This window comes from Engystomops pustulosus, chromosome 7 (genome assembly GCF_040894005.1).
Source record: "Engystomops pustulosus chromosome 7, aEngPut4.maternal, whole genome shotgun sequence".
Classification (NCBI taxonomy): domain Eukaryota; kingdom Metazoa; phylum Chordata; class Amphibia; order Anura; family Leptodactylidae; genus Engystomops; species Engystomops pustulosus.
Window position 1 is genome coordinate 135,428,519 of NC_092417.1, and position 13,701 is coordinate 135,442,219.

General features: G+C 44.9%; 4 non-coding genes across 4 annotated transcripts; all 4 read left to right on the forward strand.

Moving 5' to 3' along the window:
- Positions 1-47: 47 nt before the first annotated feature.
- On the forward strand, positions 48-120 carry TRNAV-UAC (transfer RNA valine (anticodon UAC)). Its single transcript has one exon. It is a non-coding gene; the product is annotated as a tRNA-Val (tRNA).
- A 998-nt stretch (positions 121-1,118) lies between these two features.
- TRNAV-UAC (transfer RNA valine (anticodon UAC)) lies at positions 1,119-1,191 on the forward strand. The gene has a single exon. It is a non-coding gene; the product is annotated as a tRNA-Val (tRNA).
- A 998-nt stretch (positions 1,192-2,189) lies between these two features.
- On the forward strand, positions 2,190-2,262 carry TRNAV-UAC (transfer RNA valine (anticodon UAC)). The gene has a single exon. It is a non-coding gene; the product is annotated as a tRNA-Val (tRNA).
- Positions 2,263-12,493: 10,231 nt separating this feature from the next.
- On the forward strand, positions 12,494-12,566 carry TRNAV-UAC (transfer RNA valine (anticodon UAC)). The gene has a single exon. It is a non-coding gene; the product is annotated as a tRNA-Val (tRNA).
- The last annotated feature ends 1,135 nt before the right edge of the window (positions 12,567-13,701 follow it).

The window sequence follows — 13,701 nt, forward strand, 5'->3', positions numbered from 1 at the left end:
GACACCCATGTACTGCAACGGTCAATGAAAAACATAAGGACAAGTTGGGTTTCATAGTGTAGTGGTCATCACATCTGCTTTACACGCAGAAGGTCCTGGGTTCAATCCCCAGTGAAACCAAGGGCTTAATCTTTAACCATTGGTTATTTTTGAAAAACAATTATATGTAAGCATACTCAAATTCCATGGCCACCCATTTAAACGAAAGACAATTGAAATGACATATTACAATCTGTAATTCATATGGTAGCAGTCAATTTGTCTGATTTACAGTTAGATTGTCCTACTTTTTATCACTTATGAGCACATCTTTTTGAACAGGTTTCTTTAGAAGAAAATTATATTGTGTTTTGAAAGATCAGTGGACAACCATTTTCTGCAGCTGTCATCCAAACCAACTCACCTGTGGTGGGTTTCATAGTGTAGTGGTCATCACGTCTGCTTTACACACAGAAGCTCCTGGGTTCAATCCCCAGTGAAACCATAGTTTAATTTTTAACTTTTGGTTATCCTTATGAAATATTTTATGTAAGAATTCTCATGTTCAGTAGACACCCATTTAAAGCAAAGACAAATGAAATCACATATTTCAATCTAGAATTCATATGGTGGTGGTCATTTAGTCTGATATACAAGTGAAATGTTCAAGTTTTCATCCCCACTAAAAACCATGGTCATATCCTTCTGAACAGGATTCTCTAGAAGAAAGTTGCATTGTCTTTTCGGAAGATCATAAAACACCTGTGTACAACAACGGTCAATTAAAACACTGCTTAAGTGTTGTGTTTCAAAGTGTAGTGGTCATCACACCTGCTTTTCATTCAGTATGTCCTGAGATCTATCCTAAGTCAAATGAAAGCCAGAGTCATAAACCCTTGGTTATCCTCAATAAATTTTCTTTCGAAGCATTCTAATGTTCTGTAGATACCCATTTGAAGGAAAAAGAAATGAAATGACACATTTCAAACAATAATTTATTTGGAAGTGGTCATTACATCTGCTATGGGATTATCCTTTTGAACATGCGTCTGTTGAAGAAAATTACAATGTATGATTTTGGAATGATCAGGAGACACCCATGTACTGCAACGGTCAATGAAAAACATAGGGACAAGTTGGGTTTCATAGTGTAGTGGTCATCACATCTGCTTTACACGCAGAAGGTCCTGGGTTCAATCCCCAGTGAAACCAAGGGCTTAATCTTTAACCATTGGTTATTTTTGAAAAACAATTATATGTAAGCATACTCAAATTCCATGGCCACCCATTTAAACGAAAGACAATTGAAATGACATATTACAATCTGTAATTCATATGGTAGCAGTCAATTTGTCTGATTTACAGTTAGATTGTCCTACTTTTTATCACTTATGAGCACATCTTTTTGAACAGGTTTCTTTAGAAGAAAATTATATTGTGTTTTGAAAGATCAGTGGACAACCATTTTCTGCAGCTGTCATCCAAACCAACTGACCTGTGGTGGGTTTCATAGTGTAGTGGTCATCACGTCTGCTTTACACACAGAAGGTCCTGGGTTCAATCCCCAGTGAAACCATAGTTTAATTTTTAACTTTTGGTTATCCTTATGAAATATTTTATGTAAGAATTCTCATGTTCAGTAGACACCCATTTAAAGCAAAGACAAATGAAATCACATATTTCAATCTAGAATTCATATGGTGGTGGTCATTTAGTCTTATATACAAGTGAAATGTTCAAGTTTTCATCCCCACTAAAAACCATGGTCATATCCTTCTGAACAGGATTCTCTAGAAGAAAGTTGCATTGTCTTTTCGGAAGATCATAAAACACCTGTGTACAACAACGGTCAATTAAAACACTGCTTAAGTGTTGTGTTTCAAAGTGTAGTGGTCATCACACCTGCTTTTCATTCAGTATGTCCTGAGATCTATCCTAAGTCAAATGAAAGCCAGAGTCATAAACCCTTGGTTATCCTCAATAAATTTTCTTTCGAAGCATTCTAATGTTCTGTAGATACCCATTTGAAGGAAAAAGAAATGAAATGACACATTTCAAACAATAATTTATTTGGAAGTGGTCATTACATCTGCTATGGGATTATCCTTTTGAACATGCGTCTGTTGAAGAAAATTACAATGTATGATTTTGGAATGATCAGGAGACACCCATGTACTGCAACGGTCAATGAAAAACATAGGGCCAAGTTGGGTTTCATAGTGTAGTGGTCATCACATCTGCTTTACACGCAGAAGGTCCTGGGTTCAATCCCCAGTGAAACCAAGGGCTTAATCTTTAACCATTGGTTATTTTTGAAAAACAATTATATGTAAGCATACTCAAATTCCATGGCCACCCATTTAAACGAAAGACAATTGAAATGACATATTACAATCTGTAATTCATATGGTAGCAGTCAATTTGTCTGATTTACAGTTAGATTGTCCTACTTTTTATCACTTATGAGCACATCTTTTTGAACAGGTTTCTTTAGAAGAAAATTATATTGTGTTTTGAAAGATCAGTGGACAACTGTTTTCTGCAGCTGTCATCCAAACCAACTGACCTGTGGTGGGTTTCATAGTGTAGTGGTCATCACGTCTGCTTTACACACAGAAGCTCCTGGGTTCAATCCCCAGTGAAACCATAGTTTAATTTTTAACTTTTGGTTATCCTTATGAAATATTTTATGTAAGAATTCTCATGTTCAGTAGACACCCATTTAAAGCAAAGACAAATGAAATCACATATTTCAATCTAGAATTCATATGGTGGTGGTCATTTAGTCTGATATACAAGTGAAATGTTCAAGTTTTCATCCCCACTAAAAACCATGGTCATATCCTTCTGAACAGGATTCTCTAGAAGAAAGTTGCATTGTCTTTTCGGAAGATCATAAATAGAGATGAGCGAACATGCTCGTCCGAGCTTGATGCTCGGTCGAGCATTAGGGTACTCGAAACTGCTCGTTACTCGGACGAATACTTCGCCCGCTCGAGAAAATGGCAGCTCCCGCCGTTTTGCTTTTTGGCGGCCAGAAACAGAGCCAATCACAAGCCAGGAGACTCTGCACTCCACCCAGCATGACGTGGTACCCTTACACGTCGATAGCAGTGGTTGGCTGGCCAGATCAGGTGACCCTGGGATAGACTAGCCGCTGGTCGCGCTGCTCGGATCATTCTGTCTCTGGATGCCGCTAGGGAGAGAGCTGCTGCTGGTCAGGGAAAGCGTTAGGGTGTTCTATTAGCTTACTGTTAGGCAGGAGTGATTCTCAAAGAACCCAACAGCCCTTCTTAGGGCTACAATAACGTTCTACTTTTTTTATTTTAATTTGCATCTATTACCATTTTGTGAGGAATTAGCAGGGGGACTTGCTACCGTTGTGTTTAGCTCTTAGTGGCACACATATCCATAGCAAAGACCGAAGTGGGAAAATTCAGTAGGGGTTGGATTTCTATTAGGCACTTACTCAGTGTCATCTCATCTGGCATAGTAGTGTGCTTCCTTTGATACTTGGCTAGAAAATAGCCATAGGAGAATACAAACAGCTTCTTGAAGCCTACAGTAGCGTTCTATATATTTGATTTCTGGTTGATCTGCTGGTGGCTGTAGTTTCTGCAGTGCATGTACTTGCCAATTCTGAGCAATTTGTAGTGAGACTTGCGACCGCTGTGTTCTGCGCTTAGTGGCGCACATATCCATAGCAAAGGCCGAAGTGGGAAAATTCAGTAGGGGTTGGATTTCTATTAGGCAATAACTCAGTGTCATCTCATCTGGCATAGTAGTGTGCTTCCTTTGATACTTGGCTAGAAAATAGCCATAGGAGAATACAAACAGCTTCTTGAAGCCTACAGTAGCGTTCTATATATTTGATTTCTGGTTGATCTGCTGGTGGCTGTAGTTTCTGCAGTGCATGTACTTGCCAATTCTGAGCAATTTGTAGTGAGACTTGCGACCGCTGTGTTCTGCGCTTAGTGGCGCACATATCCATAGCAAAGGCCGAAGTGGGAAAATTCAGTAGGGGTTGGATTTCTATTAGGCAATAACTCAGTGTCATCTCATCTGGCATAGTAGTGTGCTTCCTTTGATACTTGGCTAGAAAATAGCCATAGGAGAATACAAACAGCTTCTTGAAGCCTACAGTAGCGTTCTATATATTTGATTTCTGGTTGATCTGCTGGTGGCTGTAGTTTCTGCAGTGCATGTACTTGCCAATTCTGAGCAATTTGTAGTGAGACTTGCGACCGCTGTGTTCTGCGCTTAGTGGCGCACATATCCATAGCAAAGGCCGAAGTGGGAAAATTCAGTAGGGGTTGGATTTCTATTAGGCAATAACTCAGTGTCATCTCATCTGGCATAGTAGTGTGCTTCCTTTGATACTTGGCTAGAAAATAGCCATAGGAGAATACAAACAGCTTCTTGAAGCCTACAGTAGCGTTCTATATATTTGATTTCTGGTTGATCTGCTGGTGGCTGTAGTTTCTGCAGTGCATGTACTTGCCAATTCTGAGCAATTTGTAGTGAGATTTGCGACCACTGTGTTCTGCGCTTAGTGGCGCACATATCCATAGCAAAGGCCGAAGTGGGAAAATTCAGTAGGGGTTGGATTTCTATTAGGCAATAACTCAGTGTCATCTCATCTGGCATAGTAGTGTGCTTCCTTTGATACTTGGCTAGAAAATAGCCATAGGAGAATACAAACAGCTTCTTGAAGCCTACAGTAGCGTTCTATATATTTGATTTCTGGTTGATCTGCTGGTGGCTGTAGTTTCTGCAGTGCATGTACTTGCCAATTCTGAGCAATTTGTAGTGAGACTTGCGACCGCTGTGTTCTGCGCTTAGTGGCGCACATATCCATAGCAAAGGCCGAAGTGGCAAAATTCAGTAGGGGTTGGATTTCTATTAGGCAATAACTCAGTGTCATCTCATCTGGCATAGTAGTGTGCTTCCTTTGATACTTGGCTAGAAAATAGCCATAGCAATAGGATAGGATTGTTTGGTTTTAAAAACTCAAAAAAAAACAAAAAACACAAAAAAAAAAAAAACACAAAAAAACACAAAAAAAAACAAAAAGAAGTAAAAAAAAAAAAAAAGTTATAACTCTCATTTTAAAAATGTTTAACCCGAGGGCTAGGGGTAGAGGACGAGGGCGGGGACGTGGGCGTCCAACTACTGCAGGGGTCAGAGGCCGTGGTCCTGAGCGGGGTGAGACACCACCTGCTGATGAGGGAGCAGGGGAACGCCGCAGAGCTACACTCCCTAGGTTCATGTCTGAAGTTACTGGGACTCGTGGTAGAGCACTGTTGAGGCCAGAACAGTGCGAACAGGTGATGTCGTGGATTGCTGACAATGCTTCGAGCAATTTGTCCACCACCAGTCAGTCTTCCACGCAGTCCACCCATGTCACCGAAATCCCCACTCCTCCAGCTCCTGCACCTCAGCCTCCTCCCCCCCAGTCTGCCCCCTCCCAGGAAAATTTGCCATTTGAACCGGCATACTCTGAGGAACTGTTTTCTGGACCCTTCCCACAGTCACAAACCACTTGTCCGGTTGCTGCTGAGCAATTTTCCGATGCCCAGGTTTTCCACCAGTCACAGTCTGTGGGTGATGATGACCTTCTTGACGTAGTGGAAGTGTGTAAAGAGGTGTCCGACGATGAGGAGACACGGTTGTCAGACAGTGGGGAAGTTGTTGTCAGGGCAGGAAGTCCGAGGGGGGAGCAGACTGAGGGATCGGAGGATGATGAGGTGACAGACCCAAGCTGGGTTGAGAGGCCGGGTGAACACAGTGCTTCTGAGACGGAGGAGAGTCCTCGACCTGAACAGGTTGGAAGAGGCAGTGGTGGGGCCAGACGGAGAGGCAGGGCCAGAGCTGGTGCATCAGCGCCACTGTCAACTAGTGAAGCTCCCGTGGTGAGGGCTCTTGCGGCGAGGGCTAGATCTTCAGAAGTGTGGAGGTTCTTTAAGGAAACACCGGATGACCGACGGACTGTGGTGTGCAACATTTGCCAAACCAGGCTCAGCAGGGGTTCCACCACTACTAGCTTAACTACCACCAGTATGCGCAGGCATATGAATGCTAAGCACCCCACTCAGTGGCAACAAGCCCGTTCACCTCCGGCCGTGCACACCACTGCTCCTTCCCCTGTGTCAGCTGATAGTCAGCCCCCTGCCCAGGACCCTGGCACAAAAACCCCATCGTCGCCTCCACGATCCTCCACAGCATCCACCAGCGTTCAGCTCTCCATACCCCAGACGCTGGAGCGGAAACGCAAATATAGTGCAACCCACCCGCACGCCCAAGCCCTTAATGTGCACATCTCCAGATTGCTTAGCCTGGAGATGCTGCCCTATAGGCTAGTAGAGACCGAGGCCTTTCGCAACCTCATGGCGGCGGCCGCCCCTCGGTATTCGGTCCCCAGCCGCCACTACTTTTCCCGATGTGCCGTCCCAGCCCTGCACCAGCACGTGTCAGACAACATCATCCGTGCCCTGACCAACGCCGTTTCTGACAAGGTCCACCTGACCACGGACACGTGGACGAGTGCTGCCGGGCAGGGCCACTATATATCGCTGACGGCACATTGGGTTAACTTGGTGGAGGCTGGGACCGAGTCTGACCCTGGGGCTGCTCATATACTGCCGACGCCGAGGATTGCGGGGCCTACCTCGGTCCAGGTGTTTCAGGCCTACTATGCCTCCTCCTCCTCCCACCCCTCCTCCACCTCCTCCTCCGAACTACCATCCGTGGGCACGGCGCCATCAGTCGGTAGCTCTAGGCACAGCAGCAGTGCCGTCGCTAAGCGACAGCAGGCGGTGCTCAAACTGCTGAGCCTAGGCGACAAAAGGCACACCGCCCAAGAGCTATTACAGGGCATCACGGCGCAGACTGATCTGTGGCTGGCACCGCTGAACCTCAAGCCGGGAATGGTTGTGTGTGGCAACTCGGCAGACTGACACATGTGCCATGCCTGGCCCATGTGTTAAATCTGATAGTGCAGCGTTTCCTCAAGACATACCCCAATCTGTCTGATTTGCTCACGAAGGTGCGCCGCATCTGTGCGCATTTCAGGAAGTCCAGCCCAGATGCTGCCACTCTCAGGGCAGCGCAGCGCCGCCTCCAACTGCCCGCTCACCGACTGTTGTGCGACGTGCCCACGAGGTGGAATTCAACACTGACCATGTTATCCAGAGTTTACCAGCAGCGCAGAGCGATTGTAGACTGCCAGATGTCAACTTCCACCAGAACTGGTAGTCAGGTCAGTCAGCTTCCTCAAGTCTACAATGAGGAGTGGACGTGGATGTCTGATATCTGTCAGGTGCTGAGTAACTTTGAGGAGTCAACACAGATGGTCAGTGGCGATGCCGCCATCATCAGCCTCACCATCCCGCTGCTTGGCCTGTTGAAAAACTCTCTGGTCAGCATGAAGTCGGAAGCTTTGCGCTCGTCACAAGAGACGGGGGAAGAATATTCCCTTGTTGATAGCCAAAGCACCCTGAGGTCTGTTTCTCAGCGCATATCGGAGGAGGTGGAGGTGGAGGAGGATGAGGAGGAAGAGGAGGAGAATGTTGGCGAGACACAAGAGGGGACCATTGTTGAGTCCTTCACTGTTCAGCGTGTATGGGCAGAAGAAGAGGAGTTGGAGGAGTTGGAGGAGGAGGAAATGGACAGTCAGGCCAGTGAGGGGAGTGAATTCTTACGCGTTGGTACTCTGGCGCATATGGCAGATTTCATGCTAGGCTGCCTATCCCGTGACCCTCGCGTTCAAAGAATTTATTCCAGCACCGATTACTGGGTGTTCACTCTCCTGGACCCACGGTACAAGCAAAATCTTTCCACTCTCATCCCTGCAGAGGAAAGGAGTGTGAGAATGCATGAATACCAGCAGGCCCTGGTGCACAAGCTGAAACAGTATTTCCCTTCTGACAGCGCTAGCGGCAGAGTGCGTAGTTCTGCGGGACAAGTAGCGAGGGAGAGTAGGCGAGCAGGCAGCTTGTCCAGCACTGGCAAGGGTACGCTTTACAAGGCTTTTGCCAGCTTTATGTCACCCCAGCAAGACACTGTCACCTGTCCCCAGTCTCGGCAGAGTAGGGCTGATCTTTACAGAAAGATGGTGAGGGAGTACGTAGCTGACCATACCATCGTCCTAAATGATCACACAGCTCCCTACAACTACTGGGTTTCAAAGCTGGACATGTGGCACGAACTGGCGCTGTACGCCTTGGAGGTTCTTGCCTGCCCTGCCGCTAGCGTCTTGTCCGAGCGGGTTTTCAGTGCAGCTGGTGGCATCATCACCGATAAGCGTACACGCCTGTCGACTGACAGCGCTGACAGGCTGACGCTTATTAAAATGAATAAAGGCTGGATTTCTCAGAATTTCCAATCTCCACCAGGTGAAGGAAGCTCAACCTGAATAATTGATCCACTCCTCCTCCTCCTCCTCATTTTCCTCCTTCTCCTCCTCTTTGTACAGTAAAGCAGAGGAAAATGGCTATTTTTTGACAGGGCCCACTGGCTCTTGCTATAGTACTTCATGCATTTAATTTTTCTGGAGGGCCACCTACCCGGTCCTCTGTTTGAAACAATTTTTGTGAGTGCCACATACAGGCACTCAATCTATTCCATTTTTCTGGAGGGCCACCTACCCGGTCCTCTGTTTTAAAAAATTTTTGGGACTGCCACATACAGGCACTCAATCTATTCCATTTTACTGGAGGGCCACCTACCTGCTCCTCTGGTTTGAAACATTTTTGGGACTGCCACATACAGGCACTCAATCTATTCCATTTTACTGCAGGGCCACCTACCTGCTCCTCTGGTTTGAACAATTTTTGGGACTGCCACATACAGGCACTCAATCTATTCCATTTTACTGGAGGGCCACCTACCTGCTCCTCTGGTTTGAAACATTTTTGGGACTGCCACATACAGGCACTCAATCTATTCCATTTTACTGCAGGGCCACCTACCTGCTCCTCTGGTTTGAAGAATTTTTGGGACTGCCACATACAGGCACTCAATCTATTCCATTTTACTGCAGGGCCACCTACCTGCTCCTCTGGTTTGAAGAATTTTTGGGACTGCCACATACAGGCACTCAATCTATTCCATTTTACTGGAGGGCCACCTACCTGCTCCTCTGGTTTGAAACATTTTTGGGACTGCCACATACAGGCACTCAATCTATTCCATTTTACTGCAGGGCCACCTACCTGCTCCTCTGGTTTGAAGAATTTTTGGGACTGCCACATACAGGCACTCAATCTATTCCATTTTACTGGAGGGCCACCTACCTGCTCCTCTGGTTTGAAGAATTTTTGGGACTGCCACATACAGGCACTCAATCTATTCCATTTTACTGGAGGGCCACCTACCTGCTCCTCTGGTTTGAAACATTTTTGGGACTGCCACATACAGGCACTCAATCTATTCCATTTTACTGCAGGGCCACCTACCTGCTCCTCTGGTTTGAAGAATTTTTGGGACTGCCACATACAGGCACTCAATCTATTCCATTTTACTGGAGGGCCACCTACCTGCTCCTCTGGTTTGAAACATTTTTGGGACTGCCACATACAGGCACTCAATCTATTCCATTTTACTGGAGTTCCACCTACCTGCTCCTCTGGTTTGAAAAATGTTTGGGACTGCCACATACAGGCACTATCCAAATTAAATTGTCTCCATAGCAGCCTCCACACGTTGTCTCCATTGCTACCTCCAAAAGTCGTCCATATAGCTGCCTCCATACATCGTCCCTTTATCAAACGAGGTGTGTCAGGCAGAAATTTGGGTTGTTTTCATGGATTCCACATCAAAGTTGTTAACTTTGTCGCCACCCTGCTGTGTTATCCACAAAATATACTGGCAAACTTTTACCATTTAGGGATATTATTTCAGCGCTTCTTGCGCATCTGTTTACATTCCCCTCACCCGGCATATCCTAAACTTATAAGAACGCTACTACACTTGATCTTATACAAAAGGTTCTTAGAAGTGCTGTTTGGGGAGTAGCCTAGAGACAGCGGCTTGGATTGGCGAAAGCTCGCCTGGCAGCGGAGCGCCAGCTCCATGCGCATCATGCGCTTCTTGCGCATCTGTTTACATTCCCCTCACCCGCCATATCCCAAACTTATAAGAACGCTACTACACTTAACTTGGTGCAGGCTGGGACCGAGTCTGACCCTGGGGCTGCTCATATACTGGCGACGCAGAGAATTGCGGGGCCTACCTCGGTCCAGGTCTCAAAGGCCTACTATACCTCCTCCCACCCCTCCTCCACCTCCTCCTCCTCCGAATTACCATCCGTGGGCATGGCGCCATCAGTCGGTAGCTCTAGGCACAGCAGCAGTGCCGTCGCTAAGCGACAGCAGGCGGTGCTGAAACTGCTGAGCCTAGGCGATAAAAGGCACACCGCCCAAGAGCTATTACAGGGCATTCCACATCAAAGTTGTTAACTTTGTCGCCACCCTGCTGTGTAATCCACAAAATATACTGGCAAACTTTTACCATTTAGGGATATTATTTCAGCGCTTCTTGCGCATCTGTTTACATTCCCCTCACCCGGCATATCCTAAACTTATAAGAACGCTACTACACTTGATCTTATACAAAAGGTTCTTAGAAGTGCTGTTTGGGGAGTAGCCTAGAAACAGGGGCTTGGATTGGCGAAAGCTCGCCTGGCTGCAGAGCGCCAGCTCCATCACAAGATCCAACTAACATAGTTGCAGCACCTTTAATCTACTACTAGTTCACTGCCTCCATAATAATAATAATCTTTATTTATATAGCGTCATCATATTCTGCAGCGCTTTACAAATCATAGGAAACAAATACAAATGTAATGTAACAGAGCACAACATTTGTATGGAACAACAGGAGTGAGGTCCCTGCTCGCCAGAGCTTACGGTTTATGAAGATGATGGGGTAACACGAGGTAAAAGAATATTTAATGGTCAAGCCATTCTTCTTAGGGAATAGAAAAAAATATAATAAATGGAATTGCTGTCGCTTGAAACACTCAGCCGTCATCTTATATACCAGGTCCAGGGTGAATGGGACTGCAGAGAAGTCTGGTGCCTGTTGGTTGCTGGATAACAGATGGGAGGACGACACAGGACGGGTTAGTAGAAGAGTTAAAACTTCATGCAGTTAATGAGTGTTATAGGCTTGCCTAAAGAAATGGGTTTTAAGAGCACGTTTGAAACTTTGGAGGTTAGGTATTAGTCTGATAGTCCGGGGCAGAGCATTCCATAGAATTGGTGCAGCTCTAGAGAAGTCTTGGAGACGCGAGTGGGAGGTCCGCACTAGGGTAGAGGTTAATCTAAGATCACTGGCGGATCTAAGAGCACGGGTTGGGCGATAGACTGAGATAAGAGAGGAGAGGTAGGGGGGTGCAGCATTATACAGAGCTTTATGGATGAGGGTTATTATTATTTTAAACTATTCGAAAGGAGACTGGCAGCAAGTGCAGCGACTGGCATGAACTGTAAGCATACATGGTCCCCTTATCAAACGAGCTGTGTCAGGCAGAATTTTGGGTTGTTTTCATGGCTTCCATGTTAACTTTGTCGCCACCCTGCTGTGTAATCCACAAAATATACTGGCAAACTTTTATCATGTAGCGATATTATTTGAGCGCTTCTTGCTCACCTCCTTTGGTTCCTCTCTGCCACCCATTGGTTTGAAGCCTGAGTCCATTTAGGGTATGTCGCCATGCCACTCTCTAGCCTGCCGCTGCTGCCGCTGCCTCTGCATGCCGTCCCCTATAGTGTCAGGGTCAATTATCGGATGTTTTAGATGCTATCTAGCTTCATTCTGTCACTCTGTCATGGCCATGCTGTTGCCCATAATTTTGGCATAATGGTGCGATTAGGCAGCCTCAGAGGCATCCATGCATGCTGCCCCTGCTGTTTCCTGTCCATTTCCGTGGTGTTTCCATCCTTTTCTGAGGTTCCCAGGTGTTTGGCCAAGCTTCCCTGTGCAGAGCCTTGGTCCCCTTGAAAAATGCTCGAGTCTCCCATTGACTTCAATGGGGTTCGTTATTCGAGACGAGCACTCGAGCATCGGGAAAAGTTCGTCTCGAATAACGAGTACCCGAGCATTTTAGTGTTCGCTCATCTCTAATCATAAAACACCTGTGTACAACAACGGTCAATTAAAACACTGCTTAAGTGTTGTGTTTCAAAGTGTAGTGGTCATCACACCTGCTTTTCATTCAGTATGTCCTGAGATCTATCCTAAGTCAAATGAAAGCCAGAGTCATAAACCCTTGGTTATCCTCAATAAATTTTCTTTCGAAGCATTCTAATGTTCTGTAGATACCCATTTGAAGGAAAAAGAAATGAAATGACACATTTCAAACAATAATTTATTTGGAAGTGGTCATTACATCTGCTATGGGATTATCCTTTTGAACATGCGTCTGTTGAAGAAAATTACAATGTATGATTTTGGAATGATCAGGAGACACCCATGTACTGCAACGGTCAATGAAAAACATAGGGACTAGTTGGGTTTCATAGTGTAGTGGTCATCACATCTGCTTTACACGCAGAAGGTCCTGGGTTCAATCCCCAGTGAAACCAAGGGCTTAATCTTTAACCATTGGTTATTTTTGAAAAACAATTATATGTAAGCATACTCAAATTCCATGGCCACCCATTTAAACGAAAGACAATTGAAATGACATATTACAATCTGTAATTCATATGGTAGCAGTCAATTTGTCTGATTTACAGTTAGATTGTCCTACTTTTTATCACTTATGAGCACATCTTTTTGAACAGGTTTCTTTAGAAGAAAATTATATTGTGTTTTGAAAGATCAGTGGACAACCATTTTCTGCAGCTGTCATCCAAACCAACTGACCTGTGGTGGGTTTCATAGTGTAGTGGTCATCACGTCTGCTTTACACACAGAAGGTCCTGGGTTCAATCCCCAGTGAAACCATAGTTTAATTTTTAACTTTTGGTTATCCTTATGAAATATTTTATGTAAGAATTCTCATGTTCAGTAGACACCCATTTAAAGCAAAGACAAATGAAATCACATATTTCAATCTAGAATTCATATGGTGGTGGTCATTTAGTCTGATATACAAGTGAAATGTTCAAGTTTTCATCCCCACTAAAAACCATGGTCATATCCTTCTGAACAGGATTCTCTAGAAGAAAGTTGCATTGTCTTTTCGGAAGATCATAAAACACCTGTGTACAACAACGGTCAATTAAAACACTGCTTAAGTGTTGTGTTTCAAAGTGTAGTGGTCATCACACCTGCTTTTCATTCAGTATGTCCTGAGATCTATCCTAAGTCAAATGAAAGCCATAGTCATAAACCCTTGGTTATCCTCAATAAATTTTCTTTCGAAGCATTCTAATGTTCTGTAGATACCCATTTGAAGGAAAAAGAAATGAAATGACACATTTCAAACAATAATTTATTTGGAAGTGGTCATTACATCTGCTATGGGATTATCCTTTTGAACATGCGTCTGTTGAAGAAAATTACAATGTATGATTTTGGAATGATCAGGAGACACCCATGTACTGCAACGGTCAATGAAAAACATAGGGACAAGTTGGGTTTCATAGTGTAGTGGTCATAACATCTGCTTTACACGCAGAAGGTCCTGGGTTCAATCCCCAGTGAAACCAAGGGCTTAAGCTTTAACCATTGGTTATTTTTAAAAAACAATTGTATGTAAGCATACTCAAATTC